We start from the raw sequence: 23,894 nt of genomic DNA, 5'->3' as shown, positions 1-23,894 counted from the left end.
TTCCCCTGGAAAATCTGGAATTTTATTTTGTTTTGAGTTATTAGTAGACACCCTGAGAAACGCGCCATAGACAATCAAAAAGCGCTCCATAAAAAATGAACATAAGCCCATAAAAATGTGGAATACAACCTATAAAAAATTTAAACATAAATTTTGCACCAGTAAATAATATTGAAATGCTCCATAATAGAGTACAAATGCTCCATAATGAAATGAAAAATATACCCATAATTAATTCAATATTGCTCCATAGAAAAATCAAATTGCACCATGATTTTTTTTAAATTGCAACATAGGAAATAGATAAATACTCCGAAACTATTATGAAAACTGCACCATATAAAATATGAATTGCTTCATAGAAAATTGAAAATTCTCCATATATCAGCATATCATCATACTTAACTTTGATTTGCTTATTCAGCACTGCTTTACATTGCACTACTTGAGAGGTGCAGAACATTTATGGAGAATTGGGTTCTTTAGGGGTATCCAGATTATTTCATAATCGGAATCTCCGCATAAAAATTAGTCTAATTCCAAAATTTTTGATGCCAACTTCTCTCGGGATTTTCGCGAGAGTTTTGCAGAAGTTGTTTCTGGGATTTCCGACATTTCTCTTGGAACTCCTCACCGGTTCTCCCGGGATTTCTCTAAAAGATATCCAGAGTTCCTTTTTCACATTCCTTAATTTTTTTCCTCGCAAAGTTACTCCCAGAAGTATTTTTCGAGAAGTCCCGGATTTTCTCAGGATTTCGTCTTAAACTCCTATTTGTCTTTGCGGAGTTTCTCGCCAGATTTCATCTGGGTTCCATCCGATATTTCTTTGGGAATTTCTTATGCTACCCCAAGAGACATTCCGGAACATGGAAAAATCCCTGCAAGAAATCCGGAAATTAAAGAAATCCAAAAGGAGCATCCCTTATCTCGGGACAATCTCTGGTATTGATTGCAGGAAAAGCTGTGGGAAACATCCCTAGAAAATTATAAAAAATCTCAGGGGGATCACTGCAAGAAATCCAGTAAACGACAATGAGGAAGGCCTGGAAGAAAGAAATCACGAGAAGAACTCAATGAAAAATATCAGCTATAGTTCCTGCTGAAATCCCAGAAAGTACTCCGGAAAAAAAACTTAGGAGAAAGTCCATGGTAAATTTAGAAATACTCTGAGAGACAACTCAGGACCAACACCGGGAGAATTTTTTTGAAAGGAGCACCGGGATAAACTCCTACAAGAACCTTCAGGCAAGCCCGTGCACAAGTGAGGGTTTTTTTTAGTTTTTTTTGTGTATTTTAACTTAGATGCTAATTCTACACTCACACAAGGGAGGGGTTTTGGGGGTTAAACCCTCTCCATTACCGACGCTTCATATACTAGGCGCCCCTCCGCCTTTTGCCAAAATTGGGAAAAACCCCTCCCTTGGCGCCACTTCTGTGCACGGGCCTGCCTTCAGGAAATATATCAGCTGGAACTGCTGTAGAAATTGTGGGAGAAACTTTTAAAAGATAAGCTCACAGTCATTTCTTGAAAAAAAAAAATACAGAAGCAACTTCAGAAGAAATCCCGAGAGGGATTATGTAGAAAGTTCGTTTAAAACTCCTTAAGAAATCCTTGCAGGAGCACTAGTGAAACCGTCAGGAATAACTCCTGTAGCAACTCTGGAAGATACCCCGGAAATGTCTCTTGGAGAAGTTCCAAGAAGAATTGCGGATCCAAAAGGAATCCCGAGAAAACATGGGAAACTCTGCGATATATCCTTAGAGAAACTCTTGTGGAGATCTTGGGATGAATCCTGCTGATGTCTTCCGGCAAAACGCAATACTGGGAAATCCTATGGAAGAAATTCTGTAAAATTCCCGTGAACTCCAGGAGAAATTTGTCAAAATACAGTAATCTAGGGAGATTCACAGGAAAGAATCCTGGAGAGAATTGTTCGAGTTTACCAAAGGAAGAACTCACATTTTGCCGAACAAAACCATCGCAATGACCATTATTGTTGATGATCTGCATCAACCTCACCCCAAATTTCACTAAAACCTAATTTCTGAGGTGGTTCCGATTGCACCATGTTATATGACCGATAAGATGATTGTTTTGTCAAAAGGCGTCAGCATTTCTAAAACTGTCTGTCTAATTAGGCTTATTGCGTTGGAGATATCGCGACAGAGAGCAACCGCAATTAGACGTCCAGTTCAGTTGCGTGCACACCGTACAATTATAGAAACAAACAACTCCGATTATTAGGAGAATTTATAAAAAAGACTAGTAATTCAAAAGCATCTGTGATCCCTTCATGTGGAATATAATTAAAACTTCCACTTGTAACTTATAAATTGTTCAAATCGATTAAATGTAACTACACTATTTAACGTCATCCAACAGCTTAAGATGTCACACACGACACATCAAAAGAATGTCATCAACTTGAAAGTGATAACAACCGCCAAGATTTGATAGTGGTTTTACATAGTTGTTATCTCATACCCTTTTCGGCTAAGGCGCTCATAGAGCGTTGATAAGAGAAAGCCCTTCAGACGGGCAGTGTTGAAGTCCAGTCAGCACCTCCATAAATTATTTTTACGTGGGCTTTGTTCTAGCGTCCACTCTGCTGTGAAGGCCACTGCCACGCCGCCGTACTCACTGATTACAAGATGTACTGCGGCGGTTCCGGTTTTGTCAACTGGTTTGTGTGACAACTTTCTGGGGGCAAATATTTGCCCTATGCTAAGCAATTCGTGAAATTGTGTCACGTCAATTAGGAGGATGGCTGCTATACGACAGGCAATTCGGGGGTACCATAAATCAAAACAATTGGTCCTATCTGCCCGTGCTCTATTCGTCAGTATATCAGTGGCAAACAAACTGATTGTTTTACTTACCTGTGGCAGTTGAAGTCACACGCTTGATTAGGTTGTTACCTCCAGATCGAGAAGATGACGGACTAATACCTTCGGAGGCATCCGAAAGCAACTTTCGTAATCTCCTTGATAAGAGTAATCGATTGTGGGGAGTCGTTGATAACTAGCAGCGGTCAGACATAGATTGGACGAACAACGTTGATCGAAGCCAATGACTATGTAAATCTTTTGTTTAAGTCTGGTCAATTTGGGCGAAATCTTTAATGCTGTAACGAACGATTTCAAACAAAAGGGTCAAAATTAAACGAATTCAGCTTAGTAACGCAATTCATATCATAGACTGGCTTACAAGTCAGTAATTTGCACTACACATTCATGACTTCCTGTCTACGTTAAGGACAAACATCTTGAAATCCCACTCAACAGTGCATCATAACTTCAAGCGCACAAATTTGAAAAAGCAAGCTTCACACAACAGTGCATTTTATTATTCTGTTCTTGCTCACTTGTAATAAGCTTAAAATAAGAAGATCATTGGCGTAGCTAGGGGGGGTTCCAGGGGTGCCTGGCACCCCCTAGAATAAATTTGGCACCCCCTAGAATTTTTCCTTGGCAGTCACCTAAAATTTAAAACTTACCACAACAATTCTAATATTTTTTTTAATGGTACATTTGAAAAAAACTTCATCACACCTGGAAATACTTTATATACCTGAACAATCAACAGACTTCTCCATGGATTCCTTCAGTAATACCTCTATCTATTAGTACAGTGATTTCTCTAGACTTCCTTTATTGATTCCTCCCGATATTTCTTCAATAAACTTCCTTTAGAATTCTCCAGGCAGTCCAGATGGGGTTGTACATACTAGAAATTTCTGCAAATATTGGTCCGGCAATTTCTCCTAGGGTTTCTTTGGGAACTTTTATTTTGATACTTTTCGGAATTCTTCTAGGGATTCCTCTAAAAATGTTTATTGGGATTCCTTCAGGAATTCCTGTTGGTATTATTCAAGACAATCTTCCTGGGATTCTTTCAGAAGTTCCTCCGGTGGTTCTTCCAGAAATTTCTTCAGAGATTTTATTCAGAGATTCTTCCAGAAATTTCTCATGGAAGTTCTCCAGGAGCTTATATTGGTTTTCCTCTGGGAATTGTGTCTAGGATTCTTCAAGCAACTCCTGCTGTGATTCTTCCAACAATTTTTACTAGGGAAGTTGTTCCGGAAATTCTGCCGGAAAATCTCCCTGGGATTTTTCTAAAAATCCATTCAATGATTCTTCCAGAGATTTCTTGAATAATTTATCCAGAACTTCCTCCAGAGGTTCTTCCAGAAATTCCACAGGGAATTTCTCCAAAAACTTCTATTAACCTTCCTCCATGAATTCCAGCTGGAATTCATCAAGCAATTCTCATTAAGACTACTTCAGAAATACTTCTAGGGATTTCTCCTGGCATACTTACTTGCTGCAATACTTCCGGGAATTCTTTCTGAGATTCCCATAGATTCCAGAAATCCCTCCTGCAATTCCAACAGGGATTCCTCCAGTATACTTCTACCAATTATTTCCAGGAGAACTGTAGGTATTCCTCCAGGAATTTGTTAGAGGTACTTCTCTTAAGATACGCGGGCATTCGTGATTCTAGGATATCTGTATAAACTATTTCTATGATACCTCCTGGAGTTTTAGGAATTCCTCCAGATATTCCAGCTGGGATTACTCAAGCAATTCCTGCGGTTATTCCAGTTATTCTTCCTCCAAAAATTCAAACTGTGGTATTTCACAAATTATGCTACGGATTCTTCTAGAGCTTTCTCCTGGCTTTTTCTGGGATCTTTCCAGGCAAACTTCCTGGAATTCTTGCAGGAATTCCTTTGATTGTTCTAAAGCTATGTTCATTTAGAATCCGAAATGACAAAATCACGTATATCTTAGGAATGGAATAACAAACATAAAAGGTGAAGCCCTCAAAACAAAGGTTATGTATTGTACTTTTATGGAAAAATATCATAGAAATTATTTATTTTTATTTTTCACACATTTTCTCACTTTTTCAGTGTTGACCTCTCTAAAAATCTGCACAACGGAGGTAAATTTTAGCAACAACCCCTTCCGCAGGTTTGTTCAACAATCAGGTCATCTATGCAGTGTCCTGAGTGCCTTGAATAGTCTGACTAGGATTCCGAAGAAAAATTGCCAAACTTTTTTTTTATTGCGAAATGAGGGGCAATTCAGTAAATTGAGAAAACGCGAAATTTGAGTGTTTTTTTCGTTGATGAACACTACCCATCTGGGACGATACCACTGAACGTCTCCGGCTGTCATGGCAGCTCATCAAAATAAGTAAAACCTCTACATATCCCTTGTGTGCGTTTTTGAAAAGCAGCACGCGATTCTTGAGGCTGTCATCCTTGTATGAATTGGTTCTCATCATCTTGTTTCGAAAAAAAAACCATGCCCAGAGTTCGAACTTCTTGCCAAATCTTCAAATTCAAAGCAGATTTATCAATGAACCCAAGCTTTTTTCTTCCGAGGACACTTCCTTATGCCACGGTTAACAACGTCTGTGCACATAACACATAATGGTTTTGACGATATTAACATTTTTCGCGACTGTCGTACCTGACCACGCTAAATTTTCAACGTGTTTGTGCAAGATTTTTTTCCTCCTCTTGTCTTCAATCTGAAATAACTTTTCACTCGTTGCAAGAAAATCGATGAAATTTTCACCATTTAAAGAGGATTAGTGTATGATCAGAGTGCTGCAAAAGAATGATGATTATGTTCATTGAGAGCGCCACTAGAAAATGTGACATGATTCCGGATTCTAAGTGAACATAGCTTTACCACGGATTTCTCCAAGGACTCATCCAGGAATTCCTCCAGAGATTTTATCCTCATGGGATTCCTGCAGAAACTTGTTTTGGCCTTCCTCCAAGAATTCCTCAAACACCTTCTCCTGCGGATCTTCCAGCAATTTCTCCAGTAATTCTTACTATGATATGCCCAGAAATTCTTCTAGTAATTCCTATACAAATTGATCCTAGCATTGTGGCTGGAAGTCTTCCGGGAAATCTTCCTGATATTCCTTCAGAAATTCCTCCTGCGATTCCTTCAGGGCCTTCGCAATAGATTCTTACAGAATAGCTTTACCGGTTCTTGCAGGAACTTCTCTAGGTATTCCAAGGATTTTATCTTTGGATTCCCCCAGGCATTCCTGATGGGGCTTCTCTAGTAATTTCTGTATAGTGTCTTCCAGCAATTCCTCCTAGGATTTCTGCTGAGATTTCTACAATGATACATCCCATAATCAGTGTTGCCACATTTAAATCTGTATTTTGCCTCTCAAAAATCTTTATGATCTGTATCACCATTTTTTATCAAAAATCTGCATAAAATCTGTAATATTTCGCGAAAAATCTGTTTGAAATTCTGTAAGTTTCTGAAAAATCTGTATAATTTCCAAAAATCTGTAATATTGGTATACAGAATTCTGTATGAAAAACTGCAAGAAAATCTGCATGATTACAGAAAAATCTGTATATGTGGCATCCCTGCCCATAATCCTTCCAATAATACCTCCTTGTATTTTTTATGTGATTTCTTCAGAAGCTCTCCGGTGATTCCACCAGGAATTTTTATCCAAGATATTTTATCCAAAGATTATTTCATAATTTTCTCAAGGGATTCCTCCAGGAACTCCCTCTTGGTCTTCCTGCAAGAATTTCAGCTTGATTTCTCAAGCTATCCCTGCTGTAATTCTTCCAACAATTCCTCCTAGGACTCCTCCATAAATTCTTACTGTAATACCTCCCGGAATTCTTTTAGGGATTCTTCTAAGAATTTCTCCTGGGATTTATTCAAAAACTTGCTGGGATTATTCAAGGCAATCTTCCTATGAGCCTTGCCTTCGGTGTATCCTCCTGGAAATCCTAAAGGATTTCATTCCTGTGATAACTCCAAATATTTATCATTGTTTCAGCAATGCCTCCTATGTCTACTCCTGAAATTTCTGCTATACCTGCAGGAATTCCTCTAGGGGTTTCTCCTGCCATTCTTGCTGGAATTCTTCTAGGTAGTTTTCCTAGGTTACTTCCAGAAATGTCGTTGATTCTTCCAGGGATTTTTTTAAAGACTTATCCAGGAAGTATACTGGAAAAACTTGTAATTAGAAGGCACGAAATGTTGCTAATTGGCAAATTGAGAGATGAAATTTGTGAAAAAAATCGCGTTCTGGTGGGATTCGAACCCACGACTCCGTATTCGCTAGACCGGCGCTTTAACCAACTAAGCCACAGAACAGGTAATGGTTCTGCGGAATAGAAAGCCAAACTGACTCCGAAGCCGCACCGTGAACACTCCTATTTCACACACTCATCTCTCTTTTCGGCTTAGATGCCAATCCACAACACACTCCTGTTTGTGCCCACTACCTACAAGTGCGAGCGAGTTATTTATATGAAGCCGAGACTTACTCTCGCACTCCGCATACCTAGCCACCAGGCAGTTTGTTTTGCTGGTGTCTAATTAGTATGCGTCGAGAGCTCGGCACGGTCGGACGCTCGGACGACCGAACTGCGCCAAGTGACGCAAGCAAGGGTACAATGATACATATTGCCCATTTTACTGGCATTTTACCAGGTTAGCTGGTATGTCTGAAACATACTGGAAAAACTTGTAATTAGAAGGCACGAAATGTTGCTAATACAGACGTTCCGTGCTATTGCTAGCTTCTTTTGTTTGATTCTATACAGTGCATACCGATCAAAATGTCAAGTGAAATTGAAATCAAAAACACGCTAGCTTTCCTGTTCCCTGAAGATGCCGCGCAACCGACCGTAGCAGATATGGCCGGCTTTGTGAAAGCACTCAAAGGTGACCTGTCGCTGATGGAAACGGCCTACAAGATTTCGGATGAGAAGTCGGTTTTCATCCGCTTCAAATCCGAAGAAGCATTGAAATTTGTGTTCGAAAACAACAGCCAATCGTTACCGTTCCATTACGTCAATGGAAACAAAGTGGTGGTTCGCATGTCGGTGGCAGGAAACACGCGATATGTACGCGTGTTTGATCTACCACCCGAAGTATCGGATGCTGATCTGGTCAAAGTGATGCAGAAGTATGGGAAGGTCAAACGTACAGTACGCGAGCGATTCCCGGCAGATTTCCTACTGGATCTGTTTACCGGAATCCGGGGTGTCTATATGGAAATAGAAAGAGAAATTCCGGATATCCTCTACTTCCGCAACAGGAAGGGAAGAGTGTATTTCGACGGAATCAAACCGAAGTGCTTCAGCTGCAAATCAGAGTTGCATTTTAAAAAAGATTGCCCAGTTTTGCGAGAACGAACGAGTGACAAACAACAAAAACAGTCGACAGCAGCGGTGGAAATCGAAACATCCGATGAACAGACAGATGGTGGCGCCCCTATTGTAACAGAGGACAAAACAAGTGCGAAACGACAACCAAAGATAAAGAAGACCGAAACGAAACGGCAACGTTCGTTGGATACAGATAGTCAGTCTGAATCTGCACAGACACAACCTGTACACAAAAGGCAGAACAAATGTAACGCGTCCTCCAGTGAAAGTGATGACAACAGCTTGGCCACCGTCCCGGATGTGGCACCCAGAAGAATCTCACAGAGAATTGCCAGTTATGATTGGATTACCGACGAAAATGAACGACGATCGCTAATTGAGGAAGACAAGCAGCGGATTGCCAAGGCTACCAACACTCCGATGGAACAATTTGACTTTTATCACGACTGATTTTTTTTTTCTTAATTATTGTTATTTTAATTGTTTTATGTAAGAATGTTTGTTATTATGATTTCGGCTCCGTTATGCTCTTGTGGCGCCCGAGCCTTCCAAATAAACGAATAAGTAAAAAAAAAAAAAAATGTTGCTAATTGGCAAATTGAGAGATGAAATTTGTGAAAAAAATCGCGTTCTGGTGGGATTCGAACCCACGACTCCGTATTCGCTAGACCGGCGCTTTAACCAACTAAGCCACAGAACAGGTAATGGTTCTGCGGAATAGAAAGCCAAACTGACTCCGAAGCCGCACCGTGAACACTCCTATTTCACAAACTCATCTCTCTTTTCGGCTTAGATGCCAATCCACAACACACTCCTGTTTGTGCCCACTACCTACAAGTGCGAGCGAGTTATTTATATGAAGCCGAGACTTACTCTCGCACTCCGCATACCTAGCCACCAGGCAGTTTGTTTTGCTGGTGTCTAATTAGTATGCGTCGAGAGCTCGGCACGGTCGGACGCTCGGACGACCGAACTGCGCCAAGTGACGCAAGCAAGGGTACAATGATACATATTGCCCATTTTACTGGCATTTTACCAGGTTAGCTGGTATGTCTGAAACATACTGGAAAAACTTGTAATTAGAAGGCACGAAATGTTGCTAATTGGCAAATTGAGAGATGAAATTTGTGAAAAAAATCGCGTTCTGGTGGGATTCGAACCCACGACTCCGTATTCGCTAGACCGGCGCTTTAACCAACTAAGCCACAGAACAGGTAATGGTTCTGCGGAATAGAAAGCCAAACTGACTCCGAAGCCGCACCGTGAACACTCCTATTTCACAAACTCATCTCTCTTTTCGGCTTAGATGCTATTCCGCAGAACCATTACCTGTTCTGTGGCTTAGTTGGTTAAAGCGCCGGTCTAGCGAATACGGAGTCGTGGGTTCGAATCCCACCAGAACGCGATTTTTTTCACAAATTTCATCTCTCAATTTGCCAATTAGCAACATTTCGTGCCTTCTAATTACAAGTTTTTCCAGTATGTTTCAGACATACCAGCTAACCTGGTAAAATGCCAGTAAAATGGGCAATATGTATCATTGTATCCAGGAAGTCCTCTAGAGTTTTTATTCATGGATTACTCTAGAAATAAATCATGGTATTCACGGAACCTCTCTTGGCCTTCTTCAAGGAATACCAGCTGAAGGAATCCCAATATAAATCTTTGAGGAATCCCTAAACGAGTGTCGGGAATAGTAGAGATTTCAAGAGAAATGCTGGGGTATTACTAGAGAAATCCCTAGTGAAATCCTATAGGAATGTACGAGAAAAGCTTGTTATTAATTAGAAAGCACAGAATGTTGCTAGTTGACAAATTGTGAGATAAATAAACAAAAAGTCGCGTTCTGGTGGGATTTGAACTCACGACTCCGTATTCGTCAGACCGCAGTATGGCTATTTCTTTGAGGGCATGGTTGTTTTTTTTAAATTCTGCGGTCGTTTCATTGGAATTTAATCAGCAATTTCTTTGATTTTTTTTCTACTATTTCAATGGCTATTCCTCTGAAGTTATTTCAGCAATTTATTTTTCAATTATTTTGCAAATTTCTCAAGCATTTTTATCTTGATTACTTTTGTTATTTTTATGATTTAATCGTAGTTGAATTTATTGCTTCCGAAAATGGCTGAATTGGAAATTCAGGAATTCTCAACTGGGTTTGCTCGAAGAAAATTCTTGAAATTCACGAAAAACTTCCTGACAAATTCAAAAGAAATTGTCGGATAATTTTCCATTACATTTGCCCTAGAACTTTCAAAGTAGTTGCCAAAAGAATTCATATAAGAATTACTAGTAAAATTCCTGAATAAAATTGTGATGCTTTTTAAAGTAATTGGTCAAATCCAGCCTCAAAATAAATTGCTGAAATATATTTTATAAAAAAATCCACAAACATTCACAAAACAATTTTCAAAGAAATTTTTAAAGAATTTCCCGAATTCATAAAAGGGTTTTCTGAATAAAATTTAGAATCAATTCCAAAAGTAATTGCCGTAGTATCACCATGACAGTTTTTTTAAAGAACCGTCAAAGTTAAATCAAAGTCAAATAAATTCTCGAAGAAAATCTTTGAGAAATTTGCCGAATCAATTTCCAAAGGAATTACCGAAGAAGTTCCCAAATTGATAAACGAAGTTTTCAAAATTTCCAAAGGAATTGCTGATGAAATTCCCAAATAAATGTTCAACACAAGTAACATCGGAATGGCCGAAGGTTATTCCAATCGGATTTGCTGCAGGAATTCCTTACATAATTACTGAAGAAACCTTTAAAAAAATTGTCTAAGGAATTTTCATTAAAATTATAGAAGCGATTTATAAACGAATTTTCGAAGGAGTTTTCGAAGGAATTTGCGAAGGAATACCGAATAGTATAGATAATGAAAGTCCAAAAAAATGACGAAAACCCCAAAAAAGTAGAATGACTTGCCGAAGACATTTCCAAAAAAAAAATGTGAGGAAGTTCCCAGAATCAATGTTGAAATGAATTACAAAATAAAAGAATTCCTAAAAGAATTGCCTGAAGAGTAATTGGAGAATTTTAAAAAGCAAATATCAAAAGAAATGTTGACATTAACAAAACAATGTTTGAAATATTCCCGAGGAATCATTTTAAAGGATTTGCCAATGAAGTAAAAAAGCCAAATAAACTCCTAATGGAATTGCCAAAGAAATTTCCAAAGTAATTTTCGATGAAAATTTTTAAAGGATGCGTGAAAGGTGGTCAGTATCAAATTCCAAACGTTTTACCAAAAAAAATCGTTAAAGAAATTGCCGAAGGAGAGCCAAAGATATTACTGAAGATATTTGCCAAATCCAAAGCAATTGCTGGGAGATTTGCAAAAGAAGACTTAATTGAAATAAATTGCAAAACAATTTCCAAATAAATTACCAGGAATATTCCCTGAGGTATTACCGAAAGAATGATTTGCCGAAAACAAAAATGTCTTGTATTATACGTATAAACCAGACATGATTATTCGAAATGTATGAAGCTGAAATTTTGACTGATAACTACAATGTTGGTTTTATGTAAGTCAACTTTTGAGCTTTATACACAATTCCTTTCAACACATATATTAACAATTTATTGGAAATCGTAATTTGGTGCGAGCACCAGAATCCCGAAGAGAAAAATTGAAATTCGCTTGCACCAAATCCCGGGTTTCAGTCCTAAATACGCAATTTTAAGTATTTACTAGCTGTACCCGGTAAACTTTGTCTTGTCTACTGCGTTTTTTTGACGTTTCAAGTTTCTAACCAAGACCAAGTCCCCGGTCAAAATGTATGGAAGATCGATTTTCAAAAACTCTCAATTTTTCCATGTTTGTTGCCTCCTTGGGTGAAAATTCACAGAACAAAATTAAGACGATCAAAATCGGTCCTTCCGTTCGCAAGTTATGCGCGGTCCCACGTATGCCACTGTATTTTTATATAAATAGAAGATAACTATTTCAATTGTTCTTGAAAACTATTTTAAGAAAGAGGATGTCACAATGAATGCAAGTTACACGCAAATTTGTTGATATTTTATGGTTTCAGAGATTTACACTTGCTCTGAAATCGTATTCTTACGGACCTGATTATTTTCAATCCACTAAACAAAGGGGTTGTCTCGATGATTGTTAAGTTTAAACTGAAAATACAAATTCCATGTTTTATACGCAATCAAGTTATCAAGTTTCAAACCTCTCAAATGGCGGGGAAAGTGTTAAATTTGTACTACGGTTCGGATTAAAAAAAAGTGTTCCTCAAAATATAGCGCGTTCAAATTTGCGGGCTAGTTTTTTCTGCTACGCAGTATATCATTATTTCATGAAAGAAATTAAGGATGGTTCGGTATTTCCTTTTACGAAAAAGAAGCAAAACAATCTGGAAGCCACTGAAACTGGCACCCCCAAGGCACCCCCTAGGAAAAAATCCTAGATACGCCAATGAAGAAGATCAGATACGTTGGTTTTGTTTACAAAGAGATTTGTGCCCTCAAAATCGTGAGTAGGTGCCAAAGTCGGCCATTGTGGCGGCCATTTTAGGATTCTTACAAGTCTGTCCTTAAAGTCAGCAAGAGATTCATAAACAAAAACGGGTTTCTCCAGAATCTGAGTATGCGAATTTCCTAGCGATCACAATTGAGAATGCTGCCTAAAAAGTGCTATCCCAGATCATCTTCCGTTGTTCCGTCTAATCCTCCAGAAATGCCGTGAATATCAGGTTTCAACCGTCAAATAAACTCGGAATAAACAGTATTGAGCGTACAGAGCTATGGAAAATCATGAACGAAAACGAGTTTCCTGGGAAGCTGACCAGACTGATCAAAGCAACGATGGACCGTGTGCAAAACTGCGTAAGGGTTTCGGGTGAACTATCCAGTTCATTCGAATCTCGTCGGGGACTGCGTCAAGGTGACGGACTCTCATGCCTACTCTTTAACATCGCTCTGGAAGGTGTAATGCAAGGCACGGTAAAGGCTGGCAATGCGATTCAGACCTCTTGTAAGGTCATTCAGCCTCTTGCCATGCATCTCCGATCCCTACTTCCGCGTGGCACCGGCTGGGATACGAGCAACCTTAGGGAAGATCGGATAATAAACCCCGGTAGGATCTTCGGTCATATGCTAACAGGGACGGGGGATTTGTTTTGGCAATCTTAATGTCTCTTCGGACAGTAAACCGGGGGATTGGTGTCAGGCCCTGCGAGCCGGCCGTAAATAAAACCAAGCACCGAATAATCAACAATAATAATAATCTTAGAACACGGACCGGGATCAACGGCAACGACTCTAATGAACAAAAAGGAATTGCGATGGGAAACTCGGTACGTGTAACTACTGATCTCTCAACTTCAATGGGAGCACCCGCATACTCGCCGATCTACTTAAAGATTGTGGGTTCGACATCGTAGCGCTATAGGAGGTGTGGTGGACAAGAAGCATGGTGCGAACGTTTAGATTTAATAATACCATCTACCAGAGTTGCGACAGCACACGTGAGCTGAGAACAGCTTTTATCGTGTTGGACGACATGTAGAAGTGCGTTATCGGCTGGTGGCCTATCGACAAAAGAATGTGCAGGTTGTGGATCAAGGACCAACTCTTCAACTTCAGCATAATAAACGTGAACAGCCTTCACTCCGGAAGCACTGATGATGACAAAGACGTATTTTACGCGCAGCTCGAACGCGAGTACGACGCTGCCCAAGCCACGACGTCAAGATCATCAAGGTGAAACGCTCAGGTAGGCCAGGAGGAGGATTGGAAAGTTCAGCGCCTACCAGCTAACAAACGAAAACGGCCCACGACTCATTGATTTCACCGCCTCCAAAAACATGGCCATACATAGCATCTTTTTCCAACACAGCCTCCCTTATCGTTACACCTGGAGATTACCACAGCAGACGGAATCGCAAATCGACCATGTTCTGATCGACGGGCGACACTTCTCCGACAGACTGAAAAATGCGCCAAAAACCCTCCGTCATCAACAACGTAAGGTACCGACGGCCGCCTCGGTATAATCTGGAGCAACTGAAGCAACCGGATGTCGCCTCAGCATACGCGCAGAGTCTCAAGGCAGCGTTGCCGGACGAGGACGACCTCAGTGAAGCCCCTCTAGAGCATTGCTGGAGTACGATAAAAGCAGCCATCAACACCGTAGCAGAGACCAATGTTGGGTATGCGGAACGGAACGATTGGTTCGACGATGCCTGTAAAGAGATTTTGGAAGAGATGAACGTAGCGAGGGCGATCATGCTGCACCACTGGGCCCGGGAGAACGTGGATCGATATAAAAGAAGTTCCGAGAGCTGACTGCTCTCTACGATGAATCCAGCGTCCAGAAGGTGGCCAAAACCGGATAGATACGATGGGCAGGGCATGTTGCTAAGTTGGTGTTTGCGACTGATTCGGTTGGCACAAGAAAACATGGACCGCAGAAAGCACGATGGGCGAACCAGGTGGAGCGTTATCTGGCGACTGTTGGACGAGACCGAAGATGGAGAGCGACAGCATGTATGTATTTTGTAATAAAGAACTTTGTAGTTAAGCAGATCAATAGATATAAACGTCTTTCTTGCTGTTACGAAACACAGTGGCTCACTTATATAGCAATGCATTGTTTTGATTTTATATGGTATTTTGATGTTTCGTAGCCATGACGTTTGTAATTTGGACTTAGAGAATTTTCACGGGGTCAGCTCTCACGGGTAGTGTACTTTACCCACGTGGAACAGTACTCTAATTAAAGATTTGCCGGTAGTATTTTGGGGAAAACCCGAAATCTGATTTTTCATTGTAACTCCCAGAGTTCATTGGAACACCCCAGAGTAACAATGAAAAATCATATTTCAGATTTTCCCCAGAATACTACCGGCAAATCTGCCGGTTCTAGAGACTTCCAGAGGAATGGATCACTAAAATAACTAAAACGGTCGCTATGCAATGAACAGATATCGCCACCATAGCCTTGTGTCTGACATAACTCCACTGCTGTCACAATGTTAATGTCCATATGTGGTGGCGCCTCTGTTAACATGCGGTGAATGCTAGAAATGTTGGCTTTGCATGCAATAGATCAAAGTCAGAACTATTATAGTATCGAATCCTGATAGGATTGCGGTTCAGTCTACGGTAGTAGGAATCCTGTTATAATTCTAATGCAAATCCTGTGGAAAATCTGGTGGAATTCTAGGGACGAACTCTGATTTGACTTTGAGGAAAGTTCGGCAAGAATCTAATAGTGATTTTGATGAGGATTTCCAGGATCTGAAGGAATTGAGTTTAATTTTGATGAAAAATTACGTTCAGAATTCGGTTTCATTTATGGTAGTAAACATTCCGGCGAGGCTGATAAAGAAATCCTGGCATTCAATAAACATTTTGTTGAGATACTCTGGTTGGATGCTCAATATTGAGAGAAATATTTTCTTCCAAATTACTGCCGAAGTCGTTCCTTACAATCTCCCAGCACTTCTCAGGAATGTTGATTGTATTTTCGGAATAGCTTATTATTTTTCCAGAGGGTTTTCAGAATTCTTTCTAAAGTTCTCTCTGGTGTGCTTGCAGGAGTTTCTTCTGCAATTCTGAAAGTGGTTCCATCTGGGTTTTAAGGGGCATTCTCTTGGGATTTCTTCGGAGATTTCTCGAGAAATTCGTTCCGAAATTCATCCAGGAATTCCTTCCAAGATTGATGTAGAAGTTCATAAAAGTTCCATTCCTTTAGAATTCTTTTGAGAGTTTCTTCAAAGATTCCCCTTTTTAAAGTCTTCAAAAGATTTTTATCTGAGATTCCAAGAAAAAAATCCCAGATGGTACGTGCCAACAGACTAATATAGGAAACTCGAAAGGAACTCCTAGAGGGATTCCTTGCAAACGTGTAGGAGGATATGTTTACGAATATGTTGGAGGAGTTTTATAACAAAGGCATAGAAAAATTCCCTATGGAGCTTCTGGAGTGGTTCTATAATAAATTTCATTAAAAAACACTCCTGAAACAATTTCTTTTGCAACTCCAAGAGGATTTTCTTGAGGAATATTAGAGAGAATTCCAGAACGAACTTCCTAACGAATTCCAGAAGAATCTGCAAACATTGCAGAAGGAATTCCTGGAGGATCTGGAATTACTCTTAAAGTTCTTGAAGGAATTCCGAAATGATTTCCTGGACGAACCCAGCAACAAAATAATGAAAAATTTTCAGATGGAACTCATGGAGTAATTCCGTAAAGAGTTCCTGTTCCAAGAAGAAGTTTTTGGAGGAATCCTGCAAGAGTTTCTTGGAGAAGTTCCGGAAGTTTTTTCTGGATAAATCCCATAAAGAATTATGGGAGAAACCCGAGAAGGTACGCCTAGAGAAATCGTAAGAATGAGTAGGGAAAACCACTAGACTTCGCCACTACTCTAGTTTTCGCCCCATCCATACAAATTCCATTTATATGTATGCAGTGGCGAAGATTAAAGCAGAATTTTAGGAAGGTTAAGTCTAGGAAGGTTAAGTCTAGTGTTTTAGAAGGATGAGATCACCGGTATACCGGAATCTTTTCGTTCCATAGGTATTCCACAAATTTTTGCAAGTAAATTCGGGCATGTTAGCGGGGCCAGACAGTTCTTCACAGATGGTTCCAAAACCGATGATTCGACTGGATTCGGTGTCTACAACGAATTTCATAGCGCCACCTTCATGCTTCAAAAGCCATGTTCGGTATACATTGCTGAGCTAGCGGCTATATACTACACCTTAGAGTACATTCGCACTCTTCCACCTGAGCACTACTTCATTTTTACCGACAGTCTAAGCTCTCTGGAGGCTGTTCGGCCAATGAAACCGATGAAGCACTCAGCGTACTTCCTGAATGGAATACGCCAAGTCTTGAGTGCTTTGTCCAAACGCTCATACATCATCACCATAGCTTGGGTCCCTTTACATTGCTCAATTCCGGGCAATGAGAAAGCGGACTCTCTGGCTAAGGTGGGCGCTAGCGAAGGCGATATTTACGAGCGTCAAATCGCCTTCGACGAATTTTTTGCATTGGCCCGTCAGGAGACCTTGATCAGCTGGCAACACAAATGGAGAGATGGAGAGATGGGTAGATGGTTGCACTTCATCATTCCACAGGTGTCGAAGAAGCCATGGTTCAAAGGGTTGGATTTAGGCCGCGATTTCATTCGTGTGATGTGTCGGCTGATGTCCAACCACTATTTGTTGAACGCACATACTTTCCGTATTGGGCTCTCAGAAAGCAATCTCTGTGTCTGTGGCGTGGCTTACCAGGATATCGAACATGTCGTGTGGGGATGCAATGAGTATCGTGATGTCAGATCTGAGCTGCATGAAATTCTCCGGGTCCGAGGAAAACAACAGAAACCCGTTAGAGAAGTGTTGGCAGGACTTGATTTGGAATACATGAACCTGATTTACCAGTTTTTGAAACGTGTTGATGTCAGAGTTTGATGTAGTACGTTCCTTGTTTTCGTTGTCCGCCTTTGGTTTTGTTGTTCGCCCCTGTCTGTCGTCACCCCCCTTCCGTTTGTCCTCTTCTTGTCGTTTTCTACCGACAAAGTCCTTTCTTTTTGGTTCCGTTACAGATATGGACAATTTGTCCCATCAATGATTTAGTATAAGTTAGCAAATAATTTAGTTTTAAACCCATAAACCCCCCCTTCCCAATTTTATTTTATTTTATTTTTTTTTTCAATCCTTAACCTCGAAACAGCCGCGAGTACTTCGGCTCCCCAAACTAACATAGTTTTAAGGCAGTAATAAATTGTAAAATGTAAAATCATTGTAAAAACAAAAGATTTCGGCTCAGTTATGCCCATGTGGCGCCCGAGCCTTCCAAATAAACGAATAAGTAAAAAAAAAAAAAAAAAAGTCTAGTGTTTTTACCCTACTTAAAGCAATCCAAGAATGAATTCCATAAAAAAAATCTTGCAGCAATCCCATAAAAACTTCCTGGATGATTCTTAGAGGAAACTCCTGAATAAATTTTAGAACGACACAGTCATTAGTATTTACGATCGAATTCACTTTTGAATGTAAAATGTTCCCATTCACGTCATCAAATGAAATGGAAAACGTATTCAAACGAATCAAAAACGTCAAAAAGTGAAAATGTCCTTAAACAAGAATGAGGGTAAGAATCCCGGAAAGGGCCTGGGTCTGAGATGGCTGACAAAAAAGTCTACGTAGTTTATGTACAACGCCAAAGATTTATTTCCACGGTGAATCACAGAAAGAATTCCGGGAGAAGTTCCAGATGAAACCCCCAAAAGTATTTTTTTGGAAATATTTGTAGAATTCCGGGAAAATTTCGGGAGGAATCTCAAAAGAAACACTTTATGGAATCGAAGGAACTCCTGGAGAAATTCTCAAAAAGAAGAATACTAAAAGAAACTTCTTGAGAAATCCCAGATTTTTTCCAGAATTTTCATCTGAGATTGCTTTAAGAGCTCTTTCTGCGATTCATTTAGAGACTTTCCTAGGAATGACGGAATTCTTCCTAAGATTCATCCAGAAATAAATACAGAGATTCCTCCAAGAGTTTCTTCTGGGATTTTTCAAGGAATTCGTTCTGAGATTTGCATCCAGGAAATCCTCCCGAGATTTTTCTAAAACAAATCATATTAGATTCCTCAAAAATATTTGTAGGGATTCCTCCAGGTGTCATTTCTGATATTTTTGCAGACTCTTCTGGAATTTCTCCGGGCGTTTGTTTTGCAATTTCTTCAAGAAAATCCTCCAGTAGTTTTTTACGAAATTCCTCCAAAAATATTTTAAGAAATTTCTCAGCGCTTTTGTAAGGAATTTCTTCTGAGGATCTTTCAATAGTCATGCCAATAGTTCATTCAGGACATTAATTCTTATAATCCCACAAAGAAACTTTTAAAGACATTCAAAATGAAGGTATCTATGAAACAACTACTGAAAGAATCCCTGGAGGATTCTTAGAAGACCACGAGGAATCTTGGAAAGAATTTCTGGAGGAATCTCGAAAGAAACTCCTAGAGAAATTCCTTAAGGTATTCATAAAGCCCTTAAGGAGTCACTGAAAGAAAACCAGATGGAAACACTTTCAGTATCTCAAAAAAAACTCATGGAAGAAAACCAGCCAAAACTTCAGAAGGAATCCTGAACAAACCCTTTGGAAAAGTTTGAGTTTTTTTTTCGAAACAACAATCAAAATTCCTGGGAGGTACTGCGAGATTTTCCGATGCGATTACGAAGAGGTTTCTGAAATAATTTGGAAGAAAATTATTTTTCCAAGATTATTCCGAGCATCCCATCTAAATGTTGTTCATACAGAGTTTTTATTGAGTTCCACCAGTATTCTGGTGAGGGTAGTAACTCACCAGAATGTCTCCTACCATAATTATGTACAACCGAATTCTTTCCCACTAAAATTAGACTCCAACTGTGGAATCTGCATAAAAAATTCTATCATAATTTTCCTCAAAGTCAAAACTGAGTTCACGCTCGCTATTCCACCTGATTTTCTACAAGATTTGCGTGAGAACAGCAAAACGTCATAATTCCTACTACCTTAGATTGAACCGCAATCTTGTCAGACTTCGATCCTACAATAGTTCTGACTGAAATTTCTCTGGGAGTCTCTCTAGAACCGACATATCAGCTAGCGTCCAAACCGAGAGCAACAAGTCTACGAATTGTCAAGGACTATAGGACACTGCATGTTACGGGTATAAATATGTGTATTAAAACTCGGGGAATATTTACAAGGTGAAATAAAACATATAACACAAAGAACGTACGAATATAATATTTATAACACATTTAACAATTATTCTGTCTTATAATTGTAACAAATATTTATACCCGTAACATGCATTGTTTTGATATTATGTGAGATTTTGACGTTTCTTGGCCTTGTTGTTTACAAAATTTCTGTAAGAGTGAAAGAGAAGGAGAGAATTTCATGCAGTGCCCTACTGCCCTATTGTTGAACCATCTTTACAAGGGGCCGTGCACAAATTACGTCACACTTTTAGGGGGAAGGAGGGGTTTTGCAGAACGTGACGACCCATACAAAAAATATTGAGGTCCTATACAAAAAGTGTGACATAGAGGGGAGGGGGGTTGAAAAAAGTCTGTTTTTGCGTGACATAATAAGGGCCAAAATATCCGCAGAGATAAATGCGTATGTGTTCAGCAAGACCATGCTGACGACAATTGCGATATCCGGTCTAAGAAATTTCCGTAATGGAAATTACATTGACTTCAATGGGTATGGAGTATATTCTTCTCTGCCACATGATAAAGGAAAATAAAGAAACTTCAAGATAGTAATTAAAACAGAAAGCTTCCAGATAACGCAGAAAATTTTCATAGAACACAAGGCTGAGAAGCACTTCGAGAGCACTGAGAAAGCACTGAGTAATTTGTCTCTGTTAGGACATAACGGTGTTGACCACGTCCTTACATACATTGAAGAAGGAAAGGGATCTTACTAGAACTACTAGATACCGAGCATATTTTTGTATCTCCCTCCACAGCTCTAATAGATATACTGATTATAAAGATTTTTTTAATACTTCAGAACAACCACCTTGTAAAGAGTAAAGCCATGCCAGAAAACCTCGCTTGTTCTTAACAGTGCGAGCGAGGTGCAGTTCTAGGAGCAAACAGACGTGCATTCTGTAAGATTAAGACTGGCCGAACGACAGATGCGTCCTAATCATCAATTGCTCCATAAATAAGCATGTGCTAAATCCAAGCTTTTGAAGGCTGATCATTTCAGTTCTTTCTGTACATGATAAGCAGGGATCAAAGATCATAATTCATAAATGCAGAGCTTTGTTTTGATGACAGTTTGACGAATGTTTGCCACGCTCCGTTCCCAAACAAAACCACATCTATGACGAGCACACAAAATAAACCGAATTAATTAGCAAGTCTTTATAAATGGTGACTCAATTTAGGCAATACAATTTTACCGATTTAATACACACCACCAAGCAACGATCGATCGGTTGGTACACTCGCAATGAACTCGATTTGCACATGCAGCAACGTCTATAGGTTTGATGTAATCGACGTGAAACATGACTAACTTCATTCCATGTGTTTCCGATCGGCATGGGGAACCTTCCCACACCAGCTATGTTTGGGCACTTGCAGAAAAAGTGCTGCGTCACGCTGAGTTTTGGTATTATCGGCCCAAACAAAACATAAAGACGTCCACAGGCAGAGACTGAAAAACGACACCAGCTGTAGGGGTGCGTGTATGGGTTCCAACCGGCAGTACAGTAGCCAATGCTTGTGCAAAACGATATCCAATCCACGGTGGTGACGAAAAGCCTGAGGGAAAAACGTTGCCCCTCGTGCCTAGTGCCTTCATAAGTATGTTCGTCATCAGCCGTTGAAGGTTGTTTGGAAGCAGCAAATCATGAATGAGCTGATGCTCTCAAGTCATCGAACCGGCCCTAAAATTTTGCACGAGGTGTCCGGCGAGTCAGGTTACACGAGCTGAATGGAAATTTTTCAGAGCATGAATGCGACTGATAATTGCAGTTCCGCGATAGCGCATTGTTAGTAAACACGCATTCTGAATGCATAATTTTGGAAGGACTACAATTCACGAATAACCAATATCGGGTGTAGAGGTCACCCAGGTCATCGACTGGCGTCCATTATTGTTTGAACTTCAGTGATTGCGCTTCCGAAAACAATCGTAGCAAGCGAAGTTCCTCGTTCGCCCAGCTGACTCTCGTGATTTATCCCCAAGAAAGCATACACAACGCAGTAGGCACCGCTTGCCCAGCCTACTCAGATAACCTCTCCGACAAAGTGCGGTTATCAGCTGACACAGTGACTTCACACTGATACAGGCCGAGCACCCACTAGCAACCGAATCGGTCGAACTTCACCACACAACGCGGACTGTAGTGAGTGCCCATCTAGGTGCCCACAGCCTATACCGTTCTCACCACACTCTCTACAACAGTAGCAACCAACGAACCAACCAAGCAGGCCGCTAATCACCATTAGAGGTCAGCAAATACCCCCATAGACTTACTTGAACACGCTCTCAGCTTCCTGGATTGCCACACTCAGCCACTGTAACTACTGGGTAACTACTCACGTTAAAGCTTCACAACTTCACTACCTTAGGGAAGGAACCCGGATTAGCCGAAGAATGGCTACACTTTGCCTATCGCTGGCTCGCGCGGCTCATTTTATATGGTAAAAATCGAAATCCCGTTTTGATGAGACAAATCTACTTCTGTCTCAGCTTCAATTTTACCGCCTGGCGATGGTGCGTCGTCGCTGCTGGTAGATACGTATTTTTGGCTTCATGTTGGAAGCGCGCGCCCGAGCTGCACTCGATTGTTCAAATATGTGCTCACCACGTCCCCGCACACCCCACTGCCTGTCGGTGGATAGGAAATCGGGAATCACTGATAAAAACCGCGCCGGTAGTTCCCTCCAGCCTAGGAAGGGGAGGTACGACGAAGGTTTGCAAACAGTCAGTGCGCGAATCTTGAGCGAGGTGCCCCCACGTCCCTTACTTTTACGACGACGCAACGACAACGGCGCGGCGGCTGGTCGTTGTTTGTTGTGCTACCTCGCGATGAAGACTAACAGCGCGAAGCAGCACCAACGACCAGCTGTGAGGAACCCAACTACTTACCGCAGGCATAGGGGACTACCGGTTGTTGCGGAGAGTGAGCGCCATGACTTGCGGAACCCTCGTTGTGTGCGGTGGCAACCGGCGACTTTGTCTACCGCCGCCGTCGAAGTTGGAAGTGGAGCTCACTCTCCCACCGTCTCGGAGGGACTTCCTTCCTCGGAAGAAAGGGAAAATGTTTCTGCGAAACTCAGGCACCACGTGTGAGGAGGAATGGTAAATATTGGCTTATGGGCTGCGACGGCGAAGGTTGCCCGCCGTGCGCTGGAAAAAGCCCTCGCGATTCTTTGTGCCAATTTTAGATGCGGTGGAATAATTTGTGCGCGTTCGAAGATAACCTGCGTCTGTTATGATCTTCAACTGTTGAGGCAAGAAGCGGCGCTTCAGTTGGGGAAGCTCTTGGAAAGACGTAAAACCAATCTAAAATTTTATAAAATGAAGCATTGATAATTGGCTTTTTAAGCGATGTTGAGATAATTCCATATTCTGAATCTGCACTCCAAACTGAGCCGAAATCCAAATTTTCATGAATTTTGGAGCCCGGGAACCTATTTAAAAATCAATTTGAAGTTTGTATGGGAGCGATTTGTCGTATCACCCCTCGTCAGATTTTGTACTGGGCGGAGCTGTCAAGCAGTTGCCCAGCTGTCAAAAGGTGATTTGAATAAATCTTTTTGACATTGATTTTAGGTATGAAAACAAAGTTCTAAAAATCTGAAAAAAAATCATAGAGGCTTAGAAAAATGTGCTCTTTCGTTTAAAAATATAAAATCATTAAATTTTTCTAAATTGAAAAGCCCAATTAACTCTGATGTAATCAAATAGTAAGGGTAAGGTGGAGAAAGATGCCATTTTTTTTCTTTCTTCGTTTTCACCAAAAACTATGCGCACCAACTCACTCAGCCAGGTTTGAAAGGTGTTTCAGGGGGATAGAAGACGCAAGAGATAGAAGATTCGTGGGTGTTCCGAGGGTTTCAGAACTACTTGAGGGAGATTTCAGAGGATGTCAAGACTTTCACTGGCGTTTAAGCAAGTTCTAGGAAGTTGAGACCCTAGTGCCTCTTGAAACCTCCCTGAAAT

At 40.5% G+C, this 23,894-nt stretch overlaps 1 protein-coding gene across 5 annotated transcripts in view; it reads right to left on the bottom strand.

Moving 5' to 3' along the window:
- Positions 1 to 23,894, bottom strand: part of LOC109416899 (prestin) — a 71,764-nt gene that overhangs the window by 37,298 nt on the left and 10,572 nt on the right. For 2 of the 5 annotated variants that reach the window (XM_062855431.1, XM_062855436.1), the window contains exon 1: positions 22,203 to 22,784. The exons of 2 other annotated variants lie outside the window; for them this stretch is intronic. The gene's annotated coding sequence lies outside the window, so the exon portion shown is untranslated. Of the gene's footprint in view, positions 1 to 2,880; positions 3,126 to 22,202; positions 22,785 to 23,894 lie in introns of those variants that run through there. One more of the 5 variants, XM_062855434.1, reaches the window with a different exon arrangement.

This window comes from Aedes albopictus, chromosome 3 (genome assembly GCF_035046485.1).
Source record: "Aedes albopictus strain Foshan chromosome 3, AalbF5, whole genome shotgun sequence".
Lineage (NCBI taxonomy): Eukaryota > Metazoa > Arthropoda > Insecta > Diptera > Culicidae > Aedes > Aedes albopictus.
The sequence above is the reverse complement of the archived record's forward strand: the minus strand, read 5'-3'. Positions and strand labels throughout refer to the sequence as shown.